The 17834-nt window shown below is 46.6% G+C and overlaps 1 protein-coding gene across 1 annotated transcript in view; it reads right to left on the reverse strand.

Moving 5' to 3' along the window:
* CCDC73 (coiled-coil domain containing 73) overlaps positions 1–17834 on the reverse strand; it is a 627966-nt gene that overhangs the window by 230771 nt on the left and 379361 nt on the right. The window lies entirely within an intron of this gene.

Genomic DNA, 17834 nt, shown 5'->3' on the forward strand with positions numbered 1-17834 from the left:
TATTGCAAAAAAGGCTTCTAGCTGGACTTTACAAGTTGCTCATATGACCTTTAAGTTTTAGCAAAACAAAAATGTAGAGTCATGCATATGAGATAAGAAGAAAATAAGAAGAACATTTAGAGACAATAATAATCCTTGAGCTTGTCTCTAATTCCGAAGGCTCCATAATGACTATGAACTACCACCAGATATACTTACTAATGGAACAATAAAATATCTTTAATAAAGAAATAGAGAAACTATTAACCCTTCTATATCAATTTCCCCCTTTTGTAAATGGCATAACCTTCACTACAGGGTCAGTAGGCGTCCAAACAGGAGCTGCTGGCTCATGGGCCTAGTACCCATGAGGGGTCTACCTACCACTTCACCCATCCACCCTCAGTGTGGACACCTACTCCCAGTCAGCAGAGGCCATTTGGGGTCCGTAGTAAACTACAGAGGGTTCAATACTGGAACTCTTAGCACATACATTATTCAGTAGTTTAGGTAATGCATATATCTATGCTTTTACAGCTATATAAAGCAATAGACAGAACAACAATATTTGCATACAGGTTTGTATAATGCCAGAAACCCAACCTGCTAGGCCCTTAAACCAATTGGCTGGATTCATAAGAGAAAATGTATTTCCCCACCAGGAGTCCTTGTTGGCATCGTGCTCTTTTAACCATTTATCCCTAAGTTCACTTGTTTTCTGTATATCTGCTCTAACCTGGAGGTTGCCTGCAGGGTCAATGTAATGGCAACAGGCAGGACCAATTATTTGACACATTCCGCTCTTTTGCTGTCACAAAGTCTAGCACTAAGGGATATGCTGGTTAGTGACTACAATTAATTGTTTTTGTATAGCATTGGTAGCATTAAGAATCTCAAGAACCCGAAAAATTTGATCATCCAGGTAGTCAGTGGACTCTACTAGCTTGTCCCACATTTGCATTAAGAAAGGGTGTATGAAAATAGCACTAAATACCTTATTTGCTTTTCCCAATTCTACTACATGAGGCCTACCATTTGGCCGGGGTGTATTATCTGGTGCTCGTTTATACAAGGTATGAATTGGGACAGCTGCTACATCTACTTTACTATGAAGAACTATGAAAGTGGCTGGTGTTAGTCTGGCAAGTGTGCAAACCCCTCTCATGTCAGGGCTCACCCACTTGTGAGCACGATTCCCACAAACCAAAAACACTCCCTCTGGGAAAATACAAAAGTGAGTTTGACTTTGTACACAATAAAGCAGATTCAGAAGCCCCTTCATGACTTTATGAGCACACCACGTATTGTTCATTTGTTTTCCGGTCATACCCGAGATACAGCTACCCCGCTCCCTCCTAAAAGTCCGTCTAATAAATGATGATGTACAGCCCTCAATACCCTTCTGATATACTGTCTCATTGTCCTTGGTTAAGTCATGTGTATGTATATAGAAACAGTTATTGTCTTTTCCACAATTTCCAACACCATTGTATTGAAGACTGAACCATAATCCATCATGGGGAATGGAGCCCGAATGAGGAATCTTAGTCTTTATTTTGGCAATTATGCCCTTGTCTGAATCGTATTTCATCCACCACGAGTATCCATCGGGCCGTGTGATATTTAGCTGGAACCAGGGTTTAGTGACCCATCCAACTATAGTCAATGTAGCAGATACATCACGAGGTACATCTTCTCCCAAAAATCTAGATTGAGTCCAGGTTTCATTGTGTATACAGTCTGGTACCAATACCTCCTGTGGTTCCAGAGGTAAGGCTAAATAAGGCATAGTCTTTGAAGAAATAGGACTGTGTGTGCAGATCCAACAGTCTTTTGGCTTTTCTCCTTTCATGTCCTCAGTAAGAGAAATATGGTGGCGAATGAGTTTATTATCCCAGTCCGTATTTAAAAGTTCGGTCAGTGTCTTTGGTGCAGCAACCCTGCTACACCTAGCAGGATAATTAGCAAAACTATCATTTTGCCGGTGGAGTGACCTTTTTACAGTGACTGGCGTGAATCCAGGTGGGTTTTCCTTCAAGTTTCACTGAGGTGGATGTGGTCAGCTGGACTTGGAATGGGCCATCAAAGCATGGATCTAGGCTCCTTCTCACGTGTCTGCGCATGACCACCCAATCACCTGGATTCAGCTGATGCACATCTGCACTTGCATTGGGATCTGGAATGGATGAAAAGACATGTTTATGCACCACATTAAGTCTTTCCTGTAAGGCCTGGACATTGGCTGTCATAGTGCCGTGTTGCATCTGTAACACTTGTGGAAAGTACAGACCTGTTTTTGGGGCACTACCAAACAGGACTTCAAAAGGAGACAAGCCTGTCTTTCTATTTGGAGTGTGTCTGACTGAAAAGAGTGCCAGGGATAAGCACTCTACCCAATTCTTTCCTGTCTCTGCCATGGCCTTTTGAATTTTTAGTTTAAGTGTCCCATTTAATCCCTCTACTTTTCCACTGCTCTGTGGATGATAAGGGGTATGGAATGCCTGCTCTATTCCCAGGGCCTGCATAATGTCCCACATTATTTCTCCAGTGAAGTGTGTACCCCTGTCACTTTCTATGGCTTCTGGGATGTCATACCTACAGACTAGTTCCTTCATCAGTTTACTGCAGTTGTTTTAGCATTTGCACATTTTACTGGATAGGCCTCATCCCATCCTGAGAAGAGATCTACACATACCAGGACGTATTCATACACTCCTACCTTGGGTAGTTGTATGTAGTCTATTTGCAGTCATTGAAACGGGTAGAGCGGTCTGGGTGTTGTTTTCTTAGGGACTTTTACTGTTTTACCTGGGTTGTGTTGTGCGCAGATAATGCAGGATTGTACGTGTTTGGAGGCTACGTAACTGAAGCCAGGAGCGATCCAGAAGACATTCACCTGGTTACACATGTGACTTTTTGAGGCGTGAGTGGGGCCATGTGTTGCTTGTGCCATCATAGGGAACAGGGACCTTGGTAAACACAACCTATCCTTACTTTCCCATACTCCATTCGAGTTCAGCCCAGCTCCCATTTTCCCCAAGTGTTCCTTCTCTGTTTGGCCAGCCTGATTCTGGAGGGATTTCAGGACATCCAGACTCACTGTGGCTGGGACTTGCTGGCTCCCTGCCACTATCCTCTGATACCTAGGCCTCTTTGCCGCTGCTTTCGCAGCCGCATCCGCCCTTCTGTTGCCCGATACCTCCAGTGAGTCACCTTTTGTGTGTGCTTTCACCTGCCAACCTGGACTGGTAACATTAGTGCCTCCATTAACCGTTTTACCAATTCTGCATTTTTAATAGGCTTACCAGCTGACGTAAGAAAAGCTCTACTTCTCCAGATAGGGCCAAAATCATAACAGATCCCAAATCCATAATTTGAGTCTGAATAAGCATTAATTTTCCTACCCGATCCTGCTCTACACGCCTCAATGAGCGCTGTTAGCTCCGCCTCCTGCGCGGACATGTGCGGCGGGAGTGGTTCAGCTCGGATTACCTCATGTGAGGATACTACTGCATATCCAGTGTAGAATCTCCCATCCAGGTGGTATCTGGAGCCATCTACAAAAAACTCAAAATCTGCATTAGTAATAGGTGTATCATAGACATGTGGAAACCCTGCTGTCTCCTGACTCATCAGCTCTATGCAGTCATGCTCGTGTGTCATGTCAAAGTATCCATCCTCACTTGCTACCATTGTCACTAATTCCCCCTTTTCTGAATCTACTGGCAAAAGAGTGGCTGGATTCAGAACATTACATCTTTTGAGGGAGACATACTCAGGAATCAGAAGGGCACATTCAAGTCTGAGCTGTCTGGCCATAGACAGGTGTTTTGGTTGGACTTGCACAAGTATAGCATGGATGTCATGCGGGGAGTAAATTGTTAAGGGAAAATGTCAATGTGATCTCGCAAGCTTTCCCTAGCAGTACTGCAGCAGCCGCTACAGCACGGACACACGTGGGAGACCCTCTGACAACTGGGTCCAATCGCGCTGAGTAGTAAGCTATTGGTCTCTGTTTGTCACCATGTTGCTGTGTGAGGACGGCTGTCGCATGCCCTCCCTGTTCCGTGCAAAACAAGAAAAATGGTTGATCGTAATTTGGAATACCTAGGGCCGGGGCCAATACAATGAGCAGTTTAAGAGAATGAAAGGAATCAATAGCTTCCTGAGCGAGGTCAAAGGGGTCAGATGACAGACAATCATAGAGGGGTTGCATCATTTGCGAGGCAGACCTTATCCAAGGCCTGCAGTATGACACTAAGCCCAAAAACGTGCGCAGTTGCTGGTGGGACCTGGGTAAGGAGAGATTTTAAACTGCTTGTTTTCTCTCCTCAGTCAGGTGTCTTGTACCTTCAGAGATACAGTGACCCAAAAATGTCACCTTGTGCTTACAGCACTGTAATTTTTCACATGAAACTTTGCAACCATTCTCTGCCAGAAAACACAGCAAAGAAATTGTGGCTTCCTTGCAGGACGTCTGGTCTGGACAGCAGAGCAAAAGGTCATCCACGTACTGCAATAGCGTAACCTGTGGATGAGGCAATTGCCACTGTAGCTGGAAGGCTAAATCAGCATTCACTCTCACCTGCTACACTTGCAGGGCGTATTAGGAAGGGTTAAAAAAACCACCTCTCTCACCCAATAGACCAGATGACTAAAGCAGGAAGGACCAGGTGTGATAGTCCTCTCATCTACTAGACCACCTCCATGTAAGTGGGAAGGCCACATTGCTCTCTAACCCACTTAGACCTGATGTGCAGTTGGGTACTCTATGCTGGTTCTTTACAAAGTATTCCAGCAACGAACGTAAACTAGAGTTAAACCCAAACAATCCTCAGAGCTGACTTCTCACAGAGGGCAGAAAACAGAAAATCGCTCAGCTGTTCACTTGCCCCCTCCCAACAGAATAGCAGCGCCAGCGTCCAGATTCCGCTTTCCAATACATTCCTAATACCCACTGGTATACACAATCCCAGCAGAAAATTGAGACTACTTATATACCTTCACACCACTTGATTCTAGAAACATATGTAACAATACACCTTCCAAGGATCAGTTAACCTCACACGTAAATAAAATTATCTAAACCGCTCTTGACACTGATGGGAAAAAATACATATGTCAGGTATCCACTCAAATACTCTATATGGCTATGCCCTGTGACATTTCACAACCAGAACATCTTTTCACAGTCCACAGTATGACCTATAACCATTAAACTTATACATACATATTATTACACCAAGTCTATTATCTCAATTACTTGTCACTTTGTTATTCAGAGGCTTCTCATCAATATACATCAATATACAACAACCTATTGCCTGCCTACTTTATCTAGGCATTAATATGAAACCACTTATGAACACATATCCCTAGACCAGTGTATTGCCCATCAAAGATGCAAAGATGGCCAAAGCAAAACACAGCAACACAGCAAATGTAATTATACAGAGACTGTCCCAAATTCCGTGCTATGCAATCTATGCAATCAGTTAATGGACGGACAACAGATTATCTTATTACTCTATATTTCAACTCTCATTCAGACATGCATGAAAAAACAATACTCACTGGTGATGCCAGAGTTCTTGAACCGTGTGTACAGCCTTACCCAGAATAGTCGGGAAATCAGAGAGAGTGAAATAAAGTGTAAGAATAAATCTTCTCACCTTGCTGCAGCTGAAATTTCACTGTCTCAAGAGTCCCCAAAACTTCTTCCGAATAGGCTGGTTGGCCACGGCTCCAGGTTGGGCACCAAAAACTGTTGTAGCTGTTCTGTTTTGTCACAAGTCAGCTTATGGGATCACCAGTGAGATCCTCTGAATTAGGCCTCTTCAGACCTAATCAAGATCGAGCGCTCGGAGAAAAGACCTGCATTCATGTGAGCATGATCAATTTTCTGTTTATTCAGCTAAGGTACAGTTTATTTATACCATTTACAGATCAATGTGATATTGCAAAAAAGGCTTCTAGCTGGACTTTACACGTTGCTCATATGACTTTTAAGTTTTGGCAAAACAAAAATGTAGAGTCATGCATATGAGATAAGAAGAAGATAAGAAGAACATTTAGAGACAATAATAATCCTTGAGATTGTCTCTAATTCCGAAGGCTCCATAATGACTATGAACTACCACCAGATATACTTACTAATGGAACAATAAAATATCTTTAATAAAAAAATAGAGAAACTATTAACCCTTCTATATCAGTTCTTTTCCTCAGCTCCCAGCTTTTCTATGTTTTGGGTGATGAGGAAAAGAGCCTCTTTCTCTCAGCTCAGCACCCAGCTTTCCCAATTCCATCCCATGCTCTAACTGCTGCAATCCCTCTTTCCCTAATCCCTACTGATATATGGTTACTGTGTGGACTTTACCCACGTCACACAGCAGAGACTGGTGCACACACCCTGCATCCTTAAATCACACACACCCAGCACCCCCAAATCACACACACCCTGCACCCTCATGCCCTGCATATCTCACACACACACCCAGCACCCTCATGCCCTGCACATCTCACACACACACTCAGCACCCTCATGCCCTGCACATTTCACACACACCCAGCACCCTCATGCCCTGCACATCTCACACACACACACACACACACACCCAGCACCCTCATGCCCTGCACATCTCACACACACACAGCATCCTCATGCCCTGCACATCTCACATACACCCAGCACCTTCATGCCCTGCACATCTCACACACAAAGCGGCCATAATGGGATTGGATCTGCAGGGGAAAGAGGTCTTAATGGGATGGGATCTGCAGGGGAAAGAGGCCATAATGGGATGGGATCTGCAGGGGAAAGAGGCAATAATGGGATGGGATCTGCAGGGGAAAGGGGCCATAATGGGATGGGATCTGCAGGGGAAAAAGGCCATAATGGGATGGGATCTGTAGGGGGAAAGGAGCCACATGAGTTCTGCAGGGGAAAGAGACCACATGGGATGGGATCTGCAGGGGAAAAAGGCCGTAATGGGATGGGATCTGCAGGGGAAAGTGGCTATAATGGGATGGGATCTGCAGGGTAAAGTGGCCAATAGGATAGGATCTGCAGGGAAAAGAGACCATAATGGGATGGGATCTGCAGGGGAAAGAGGCCATAATGGGATGGGATCTGCAGGGGAAAGAGGCAATAATGGGATGGGATCTGCAGGGGAAAGGGGCCATAATGGGATGGGATCTGCAGGGGAAAAAGGCCATAATGGGATGGGATCTGTAGGGGTAAAGGAGCCACATGAGTTCTGCAGGGGAAAGAGACCACATGGGATGGGATCTGCAGGGGAAAAAGGCCGTAATGGGATGGGATCTGCAGGGGAAAGTGGCTATAATGGGATGGGATCTGCAGGGGAAAGGGGCCATAATGAGATGGGATCTGCAGGGGAAAGAGGTCATAATGGAATGGGATCTGCAGGGGAAAGAGGCCATAATGGGATGGGATCTGAAGGGGAAAAAGGCCATAATGGGATGGCATCTGCAGGGGAAAGAGGCCATAATGGGATGGCATCTGCAGGAGGAAAGGAGCCGATGGGATCTGCAGGGGAAAGAGACCACATGGGATGGGATCTGCAGGGGAAAGGGGCAATTATGGGATGGGATCTGAATGGGAGAGAGGCCATAATGGGATGGTATCTGCAGGGGAAAGAGGTCATAATGGGATGGGATCTGCAGGGGAAAGAGGGCATAATGGGATGGGATCTGCAGGGGAAAGAGGCCATAATGGGATGGGATCTGCAGGGGAAAGAGGCAATAATGGGATGGGATCTGCAAGGGAAATGGGCCATAATGGGATGGGATCTGCAGGGGAAAGGGGCCATAATGGGATAGGATCTGCAAGGGAGAGGGGCCATAATGGGATGGGAACTGCAGGTGAAAGGGACCATACTGGGATGGGATCTGCAGGGAAAAGGGGCCATAATGGGATGGGATCTGCAGGGGAAAAAGGCCATAATGGAATGGGATCTGCAGGGGAAAAAGGTGCTACATGGGATGGGTCAAACCATAGAAAAAGAAGGAGGAGTAACTGGCACCATTCATCGAGCTAACCGCTCTTATTCCAGGCTTATGCACGCATTATATGGCAGTAAATTCCATTGCATACTGGCCACGGTGCTCATTCCAATAGACAGACTTCAATGGAAATTGTTTTTTAAAAAATGTTGACAAGAAGTTAATCCCATTGCAAGCCACTATAAAGGAACGAAAAAAGGAAAAATTCCTTAGGGATAAGTCAGATTATGACTCGGGTAAAATCTTTAACTGGAGTAACAATGTGGACGGTCCATCGGTTTTTAATAAATATAAATCTAAGAAGGGTCCATATAAGCAATCATTCAAAAATAAAAATAGAAATGCAAAGAACGGATGGACCACAGATTCGGACTCGAGTGGCATGGACGAGCCTCCCCCTCAGAAAAGGAGATTAAGTATGGAGTCAGAAACTATATTACAGGAGGCTGCCCCTTTAGGTCGAGAACCTGAAGGGGTCAAGGCAAGCACAAGCACCATGGCTGCAGGAAAGAGAAAACAAGTGTCATGGAGAGCCTGAGCCCCCCCCGATAAGTGTAAAGTTTTCAATTTGACAGAACATTCATTGGATATGATTGCTGTATTAGAAAAAGGTTTAAACTTTTGTGTCCCGGAACATTTTGACCCTATTGAATTTGAAATAGATTTGTTTAAAGCATGTAGAAAGTTACATTTGCGTAAATTCTTTGATAACAGATGACAGATCAATTAACAACTGAGATGCAGGGCGGACCCCTTGAACATATAGGTCCCTTAGGCTTTTACCATAGCGAGCCCACATTGAATGCGATCAGACAGGATGCGGTTCTACTGCTCAGCCTCACTGAAAATGTTACAAACATTGACAGTGGAGCTGATACCAGCAGACCAGCATTCACAGGAGGCGTTAGTTCAACTTTCTGTCCACCAGTAGTAGCGGGTAATAATGTTGACCTGTTCCAGGAGGCAGTCCTACGTGAAGTGCAAGCATTGCACTATCAATGTTTACCAGACAATCTGTCCATGGCAGAAAAACAAGCTTTGCAAAGAATTAAAAAACTTAAAAATGTAACAATCAGAAAGGCTGATAAGGGGGAGGTACATTGTTGCTTGATACCCACTATTATTTGGAGGAAGCTCAAAAGCAATTAAACAATACGAAAGTCTATGACCCTTTAAAAAGTGACCCCACTAATTCCTATAAAGAAAAACTGCGGAGCCTTTTAAATAAGCAGGTGCTTTTAGGAGCGTTAACAAGAAAGAAAGCAGAGAAATTGCTACCATCATATCCAAAGAGGCCCCATTGGTACTTTGTGCCCAAAATACATAAGTCCCTGCAGATGCCACGAGGTCACCCCATAGTGTCAGGGGTGGGCTCCCTGACTGAGCCCCTCTCTAGATACTTAGATTGGGTGTTACATCTGCTTTTAAAGTCTATTCCATCTTTTGTGCAGGACACGGGGGGGCTTGGTAAAGCATCTGAAGGGTTTTAATTGGCAAACAGGGTTCCGATGGGCCTCTTTGGATATAGAGAGCCTATATACGCAGATCCCGCAAAAATTGGGGGTTAATGTAGTGGTTGACACTTTAGAAAAATTAGGTGAGGATAAACTGGTAACTAATTTTGTACGTGACTCTCTTTCTTTTATTCTGGAGCACAATGCCTTAAAATTCGGACATGATTGGTTTAGACAAAAAAGCGGGGTGGCCATGGGTACACCAGTGGCATGTACATTAGCCAACATATTTTTGGCAAGAGTAGAAATGGAACTGGTGTACAGCCCTACCAATCCCTTTATTAGACACATTAATAAATTTATTAGGTACGTGGATGACGTCCTGATAATTTGGGATGGTACAGAAGAGGAATTCGGTATGTTTGTTTCTTATCTCAATACGGCTAATGAGTTTAACATGTTATTTACATACGAGTTTAACATGGAGACCATAGACTTCCAAGATGTAAAATTGTCAGTAAAAGAAGGTAAAATCATTAGGGAACTTTACAGAAAGCCGACTGCTGTGAACATGCTCCTACACTTTAAAAGCGCACACTCGCAACATGTCAAAAAGTCAGTCCCCTTCAGCCAGTTTTTACGTTTAAATCGAATTACTAATGATCCCTTAAAATTGAGTGAACAGACCACTGAATTAAAAAATCGTTTTTTAGAACGGGGTTACCCAGGTAAGAATATAGAAGAGGCTAGTGAAAGAGCTAAATCAGTTTGTGCCTCGAGTATTGGTAGTACATCGAATAAGAAGGGTAAAGATGGTCCCTCTAGGTTTGTTTTCAATTTTCGGTTTGGTCCTATGGATAGTCAAATTCGTACCATCATTAATAAGAACTGGTATTTAATAGAAAGGGATAAAGATCTCATGGAACTAGGCAAACAGAAACCTATTATATCACACAGGAGATGTAAAAATTTGGGAGATATTTTAATCAAAAAGCAATATATACCCCCTCAAACTTGGCTGCATTCTTTTAGCCCCAAAGGTAACCCCAAATGTAGACACTGTTCCTTTTGTAGGTTCCGTATGGTAGGCAGAGGTTTTAAGGTGGGGGGAAATTGGCATGTGGTAATTCAATTAATTACATGCAGGACCAGAATGGTAGTATATATCATTTTTTGTCCCTGTGGGATGTTTTACATAGGGAAGACCATTCGCCCTATGTTTGTTCATTTTAGAGAGCATAAAAATTCAATAACAACTGGAATAGGAGGAACCAAATTGATCAATCATATTAGAGAGGCACATCAGGCAGATAGTACAGTTCTAAGATTTGCAGGTTTGGAGAGAGTGGAGCAGAAAGTAGAGGGAGGAGACATTCATAAATTTCTTCTACAGAGAGAGTCTTGGTATATTATTAAATATGATGCATTGGGCCCATTAGGATTGAATGAGAGGAATGACCTGACTGTCTTCCTCTGAGGCATTATTTTCCTCATTGGAATACATTTTTTGCTATTAGAAAGAAAAAATTCTCTCTCATTACTAGAAATAAAAGGAAAAGTTTTTTTCAGCGAAAAAGGTCCTCCTCACTCTGCTTTGTGGCTCCATTTTGCAAAAGTAATATATAATATATAAAATATATCTAGGAGCTCCAGTGTAATAGATATTACTGAAAAATGTATTGAACTGGAAATTTAGTGTATTTTGTATGTCCGTTTTGTTTCTACCATTGCATTCTGTATGTTTGGTTGTTTTTAAACACTTGTTTTAAATTCACTAATTGACGTTGCACATCAGGTGTGTCCTTAATGTGCTTAAGAGTAGTACACTCACGTCACTTTGTATGGACTCGTGGAAGTGTGAAGCCCCGCTAGTATATGTCTGTGCAGTACCTTCAGGGACTCCACGCGGATGGAACAGTCTGGTCACAGGTAGGGAACCTTCTTTTAGGATTGTCGTGACGCCACTCTCAGTATTGCGGTCAGCGGGGACCGCCACTGCAGATTAAGGGATGCCTGGGGCTGATGGTGGGTGCAGTCAGTATATTAGCCCCCTGAGAGTGAGGCAAGCCCCAGGCCCCGGTGTATGTGTGTGGGACCACAGGTCGCAGAATGACTCAAACACAGTCCAAGAAGTCTTTCAACGTGTTTACTCACTGTTTGGAGGTCACGGTGAGATGCCCGGGCGACACTGTGATAACCAGGTTGAACCAGGAATTCCAGGAGGCCGTTCTGAGGGTAGCTGTCCACTCGCCTTCCTTGCACTCTTTCTGTTTTAGGAGGATCCTTTGCTTGAAGCGTGGTAGGACCCCTCCAGGGAAGCTGTTACCACCCTGCTCCCCTCTCTCTCTGGCTCGTCTGCCGGCAGCGTGGCCTTGGTGGGATGGCTTCTGGCCCTGTCCCCTTATGGGCCTGGTGATTGCTGCTTGGCTCAAGCTCTGTGTAGTCGTGGTGAGGGCATGAAGTACCCCCCCACCTGTAGGTTAAGCAGCTCTGGATGATCTGCTGCCTGTACTGGGGACCTAGTTCCCCTTGTGTGCTCGGATACCGGGATCTCCGTACTCAGCCACCCTTCTCTCTGGATGATTTTCAGGCCGACCCACGGTACTCCTTTCTCCCCCGCTTTCAGCTACTGCACTCCTCAGGACCTGTCTCACACTCTAGAGCTCCTCTGCCCTGCTTCCTCACACTTCAACTTCTTCCTCCAGACTCTCCTCTTCCTCTCTCTCTCTGCCCTGCTTCCTAGCAACCAGCCCCTGAACACACCCCTAGCTGGGAATTGAAAGTTAACCCCTTATGGCTACCCAAGGGTCCCCTCTGGTAATGTGGGAGGCCTGATCACTATATGTTTGTGTGTGCACCTCATCCTGGCCTTTGGAGATTACCTGGAAGCATTGCTCCCGCATGGGTGCAATACTCTGTGGTGCCTGACCAGGTCAGGGGCGCCACATTCCCCCTTAGTTATCATCAGCACGTCCTCGGGCTGCAAAGACAAGAGAAAAGGTAAATACAAACTTTTCCCACACAGGGGCAATTATTTACATTTAAACATGCCAGGTACCATTCCACCACCAACCACCCACATGTCCGAACCCCACCCAAAAACCTCCAGGAGGTAGGTCGCCGGTCCTTTTGGTGACCAGGGCTGGGCCATCACATTCCCCAGACCTTTCCTCCAATCTTCCTCTCCTGAGGAGAGTGGTGTAAGGTAGGCCCCATAAACAGGCGTACCCGTTTCCGAGTGTTGGAGGGCAGGCCCCATAAACAGGCGTGCCCCCTTGTTGGTGCAGAGCCATGCCCCTCAACAGGCAGACTCTGTGGTTGATACCAAGGAGGTAACTTTTTACAATGCAAAAGTTTGTGGTTAAAGCCAGTTTATAACCAGTGGTCTAACATTTTAAGGAGGTCTCACAATAGTCCTTGTGGGCACATTTCACTTAAACGTTACCTAACTGTAAACAGGTTAAACATTACATTTCATACCGTCACTTTGAACTAAACTGTACTTTCTCTATAGCGTAATGGGAGCTGACCAAAGTTGCTGCGGGTTGATCTACGCAGTACTATACTGTCATCTGTCTGAGGTTGTGTCCTCCCACCCGATGTATGTGTCTCGATGTGAATAATAGGTGTACTAGGTATTGATACCAGTGCATGGTCTTCTGCTTCAGCTACATTTGGCTCTTCCAGGTTCTGAACAGGTTCTTCTGGGTCTCTTACTTCTCCAGATTGAGGGAATGTAATAACCGGAATAACTACTGCTCCATTGTATTGAGGCCAACTTGCTGGAAAATCTCCAAGTACAGTATGGATCATCTTTTCTTTTGGTTCTTGAACTGGCAAATGGTTGGGAATTTCTTCAGGGATTCTTAGTTGTTCAGGACATTTCTTTAGGCGATCTCTAGAAACGACAGCTGTTGTTTTTCCTCCATCTTTGCTGATAAGGCATGTCTTTTCATTGCTAAGCGTCGATGGTAACACAGTATAGGGTTCTTCTTCCCAGTGATTGTCAAGTTTATGACGTCTTCTCTTTCTTTTGAGAACTATATCTCCTGGCATCAAAGGAACAGCAGGTGCTTTTCGATTGTAGGCCTTTTCTTGTTTCTCACGCTGCTGAGTCAGGCTTCGCTCCACACACTCTTGTACTTTCTTGTATTGGGCTTGGCGGTTGGAATCCCAATCAGCACCTTGTAGATGGTCTTCAGGGGTCTCAACTCCCATTTCCAGATCTACTGGCAATCTCCCTGGTCTGGCCCTCATCAGGTATGCCGGTGTGCAGTTCGTGGAACTCACAGGGATGTTGTTATACATGTCCACTAGATCGGGCAGTTTTTCCGGCCACTGACTTCGTTCTTCTAGTGGGAGCGTCTTCAGAAGGTCGAGAATGATGTGGTTCATCTTCTCACACATGCCATTGGTCTGAGGATGGTAAGGCGTAGTACGGATCTTCTGGCAGCCGTATAGGTTACAAAACTCCTTAAACACTTCAGCTTCAAAGGCTGGTCCTTGGTCAGTGAGCACTTGATCTGGATAGCCATGTGGTCGACAGAAGTGTGTCTGGAAAGCTTTGGCTGCAGTTTGACCTGTCAAGTCCTTGACTGGTACTACCACCAGGAATCTGGAGTAGTGGTCAACCATAGTGAGAGCGTAGTTGTAGCCTTGTCTGCTGGGTGCCAACTTTACATGGTCCAGGGCCACGATCTCCAAAGGCCGTTTAGTTTGGATTGGCTGGAGTGGTGCTCTCTGGCTGTGCTGGTCTTTTCTTCTAAGATTGCAGGGCCCGCAGTTTCGACACCACTTCTCTAGGGCAGATCTCATGCCCACCCAGTAGAATCTTACTTTAAGTAGGGCCTCCAGTTTCTTCCAACCAAAATGGCCTGCACCATTGTGATAGGCTTCTAGCACCATCCTCGTGTCCTTCTGTGGTACAATCACTTGCCACACCTTCTCATGCGTCCTCGGGTCAATGATGCTCCTGTAAAGTTTGTCTTGATAGATGAATAATCGACCCCTCTCCTTCCATAGGTACTGTGCCTCAGGTGGAGCTCCTTTGTCAAGGCTGGCGCCCGGCTGGCTGATCAGTTTCTTTACCAAGCCTACCGCTGGATCATTTTCCTGGGTCTCCTTCCAGTTGTAGTGAGGTAGTGGGTTCAGGGTCACCTCTTGGCGGTTGGCACGCGACTGCCGACACTGTTTTGCTCCATGGCGATGGAACGCTGGCAGCTCAATCTTTTCAAGATCATCTTCATCTTCACCCTCGTCTGCTAGGTGAGGCATCCTGGACAGAGCATCTGCGTTGCCGTTCTTGCGGCCAGCTCGATACTTGACAGTAAAGTCATAATTCGCCAGTCGGGCTACCCAACGCTGCTCCATGGCACCCAATTTAGCAGTATCCAAGTGGGTCAGGGGGTTGTTGTCCGTGAAGACAGTGAATTTGGTGGCTGCCAGGTAGTGCTTGAACCGCTCTGTGATAGCCCATACCATGGCCAGGAACTCTAGCTTGAATGAGCTATAATTCTCTGGGTTTCTTTCAGTAGGCCTGAGCTTCCTGCTGGCGTAAGCAATCACACGCTCTTTGCCTCCCTGCACCTGTGAAAGCACTGCTCCCAGTCCCACATTACTGGCATCGGTGTACAGTACGAATGGCAGACCGTAGTCCGGGTAGGCTAGGATCTCTTCACCCGTCAAGGCCCCTTTCATTTGTCTGAAGGAGTGTTCTTCTGCTTCTCCCCAGTGAAATGGCGGGCCGGAGATCTTTCCTTTCTTCTTTGGGTGGCCTACCAGGAGCTCTTGCAAAGGCGCTGCCATTTTCGTGTAGCCCCTGATGAACCTTCTGTAGTAGCCTACCAAGCCAAGGAACTGACGTACCTCCCGGACGGTAGTAGGTGTGGGCCATTCCTGGATGACTGTGACCTTCTCTGGGTCCGGTGCTACTCCTTCTGCACTGACCACGTGACCTAGGTACTGGACCTTTGGCTTCAGTAAATGGCACTTGGATGGTTTCAGCTTCATTCCATATCGGGATAGCGCTTCAAAGACTTCAGCCAGGTGTTTCAGGTGGTCCTCGTAGGTCTTGGAGTACACGATGACATCATCCAGGTAGAGCAGGACGGTTTCAAAGTTGAGGTGCCCTAGGCAGCATTCCATAAGCCTCTGGAAGGTCCCGGGGGCATTGCAGAGTCCAAATGGCATGCTGTTGAACTCACAGAGGCCCATTGGGGTGGTGAAGGCCGTCTTCTCCCGATCTTCTTCTGCTACAGATACTTGCCAGTAGCCACTAGTAAGTTCTAGGGTAGAAAAGTAGTTAGAGGTTTTTAAGGCAGCGAGGGATTCCTCTATCCTTGGCAAAGGGTAGGCATCCTTGTGTGTTATCTGATTTATCCGTCTGTAATCCACACACATCCTCATCGTGCCATCCTTCTTTCTTACCAGGACCAGGGGAGCTGCCCAGGGGCTGCAACTGTCCCTTATGACTCCTGCCTCCTTCATGTCCTTCAGCATGTCCTTTGTGCGCTGGTAATGGGCTGGTGGAATAGGCCTATGTCTTTCCTTAATGGGAGGATGACTGCCTGTGGGTATGTGATGTTGCACCCCTTTGATCCTACCAAAGTCTAGTGGGTTCTTACTAAAGACCTGCTCGTATTCCTGCACGACCCTGTAAACCCCATGTTTCTGGTAGACGGGTGTAGAGTCAGTCCCCACGTGTAGTTTCTGGCACCAGTCCTCTAACTGCTTTTGGGAGGTCTCGCCCTCTTTTGAGTCAGCTTGTGTCAGGGGACCTACAGGTGTTATGGCGTCATCTGAGCATGTAAACAGTTTGGCTATGGTAGCGTACCTTGGTAGTCTGGCTTCCTCCTCCCCACAGTTCAACACTCGTACAGGCACTCGTCCCTTGTGTACATCAACTACCCCCCTGGCTGTCAGAATCGTGGGCCAGTGGTCTGAATGAGTGGGCTCTAGTACAGCCTGGTAATCTTGTCCTCTGAGACCTACCGCTGCTCTACACCACATCATCATTTCACTCCGTGGGGGTATCACAATGGGGTTTGCATCCATCACCCGTACACTACCAATCTCACCGCCAGTCTGTTTTACCTGTTGCTTCCTCAGAATGATTCGGATCTCCTTTTGCAAGGCTCTTTGCGACCTGCCCTCAGCACCTTCAACAATCTGGTGAAGCAACAACAACACTTCCCCTAGGCAATTTTCTATGACATTAGTGCCTAAAATCATTTGCGGGTTCCTTTCTCTAATATCAGTGTCCACAACAATCAGTCCTTGTCCCTTCATTTCCTGCCTTCCCACCTTTATGGTTACCTCTTTGACCCCGATCTGGTCTATAGGTTGTCCGTTGGCAGCATAGATGGTGAGGGAGGGGTCCGGTGGTCGGAGATCGTCGTCCGACCAAAACCTCCGATAAAGGACATACGGGATCGTGGTGACCTGAGAGCCGGTGTCCAATAACGCCGGGGTAGGGATCCCGTCCAGGACGATGGACAGGACAGGACGTCCACCCACGTACTGATCACAGCAGCGACTTGGGCCTGATCTTCTTAATCCTGAGGACTGGCCCCCGGCCCCAGGTTTGGCTCGTTTAAAGGACAGGCCCTTGCATAGTGTCCTGCCTCCTGGCAACGACGACAGATGGGTTGTCCAGATGAGTCATAGCGATCACTGCTCCTGCCTTGGGTTGGGGGACCTCTTCTCCTCCGCATCCAAGGGACGTCCTCTGGGTTGTCAGCTAGCAGGATCCGATGAGGGACTTTGGTCTCTGAGGGCAACTGCATTGCTTTCAGGATTTGTGCGACGTCCTTAGTGAGCTGTTGCACCTGGGAGGATAGCGTACTTATGGTCTCTGCTGGCGTGTTGAGTCCTTTTGCAGTTACCAGGGCCTGCGAGGAGGATTCCGCTCCTGCAGCCGTGGAACTGGCAGGCCATGCTGGTGCGACGGGGTCTGTGTCCACAGGAGGTTGGAGTGCTTTCACTGCCCTGTCTTTCAGAATGGCAAAGTCCACGTCAGGGTGTTCCAGGGACCACAGCTTCATCTGCTTCCCATCCTCAGGAGAGCGCAGGCCCCGCAAGAATTGTTCCTTCATCATCCGGTTTCCTTCCTGATCACTGACAGGGTCCACCAGCCTGAGAGCCCGTAGTGCAGCCTGCAGCCTGAGGGCATAGTCTCTTATACTATCTTGGGGCTTCTGACGGCAGTTATAGAAGTCCGTCCTCAGCTCTCCCTCTGTGCGGTGTTCAAAAGCAGCTGCTAGTTTGGCAAAGATGGTCTCAACAGAGCCCCGGTCATCATTGGTCCAGGACTCAGCCTCCAATTCTGCTGCTTCAGTCAATTGTCCCAGCACCACAGCGGCCCTCTGCTTACCAGTC

Source organism: Anomaloglossus baeobatrachus, chromosome 10 (assembly GCF_048569485.1).
Source record: "Anomaloglossus baeobatrachus isolate aAnoBae1 chromosome 10, aAnoBae1.hap1, whole genome shotgun sequence".
NCBI classification, from domain to species: domain Eukaryota; kingdom Metazoa; phylum Chordata; class Amphibia; order Anura; family Aromobatidae; genus Anomaloglossus; species Anomaloglossus baeobatrachus.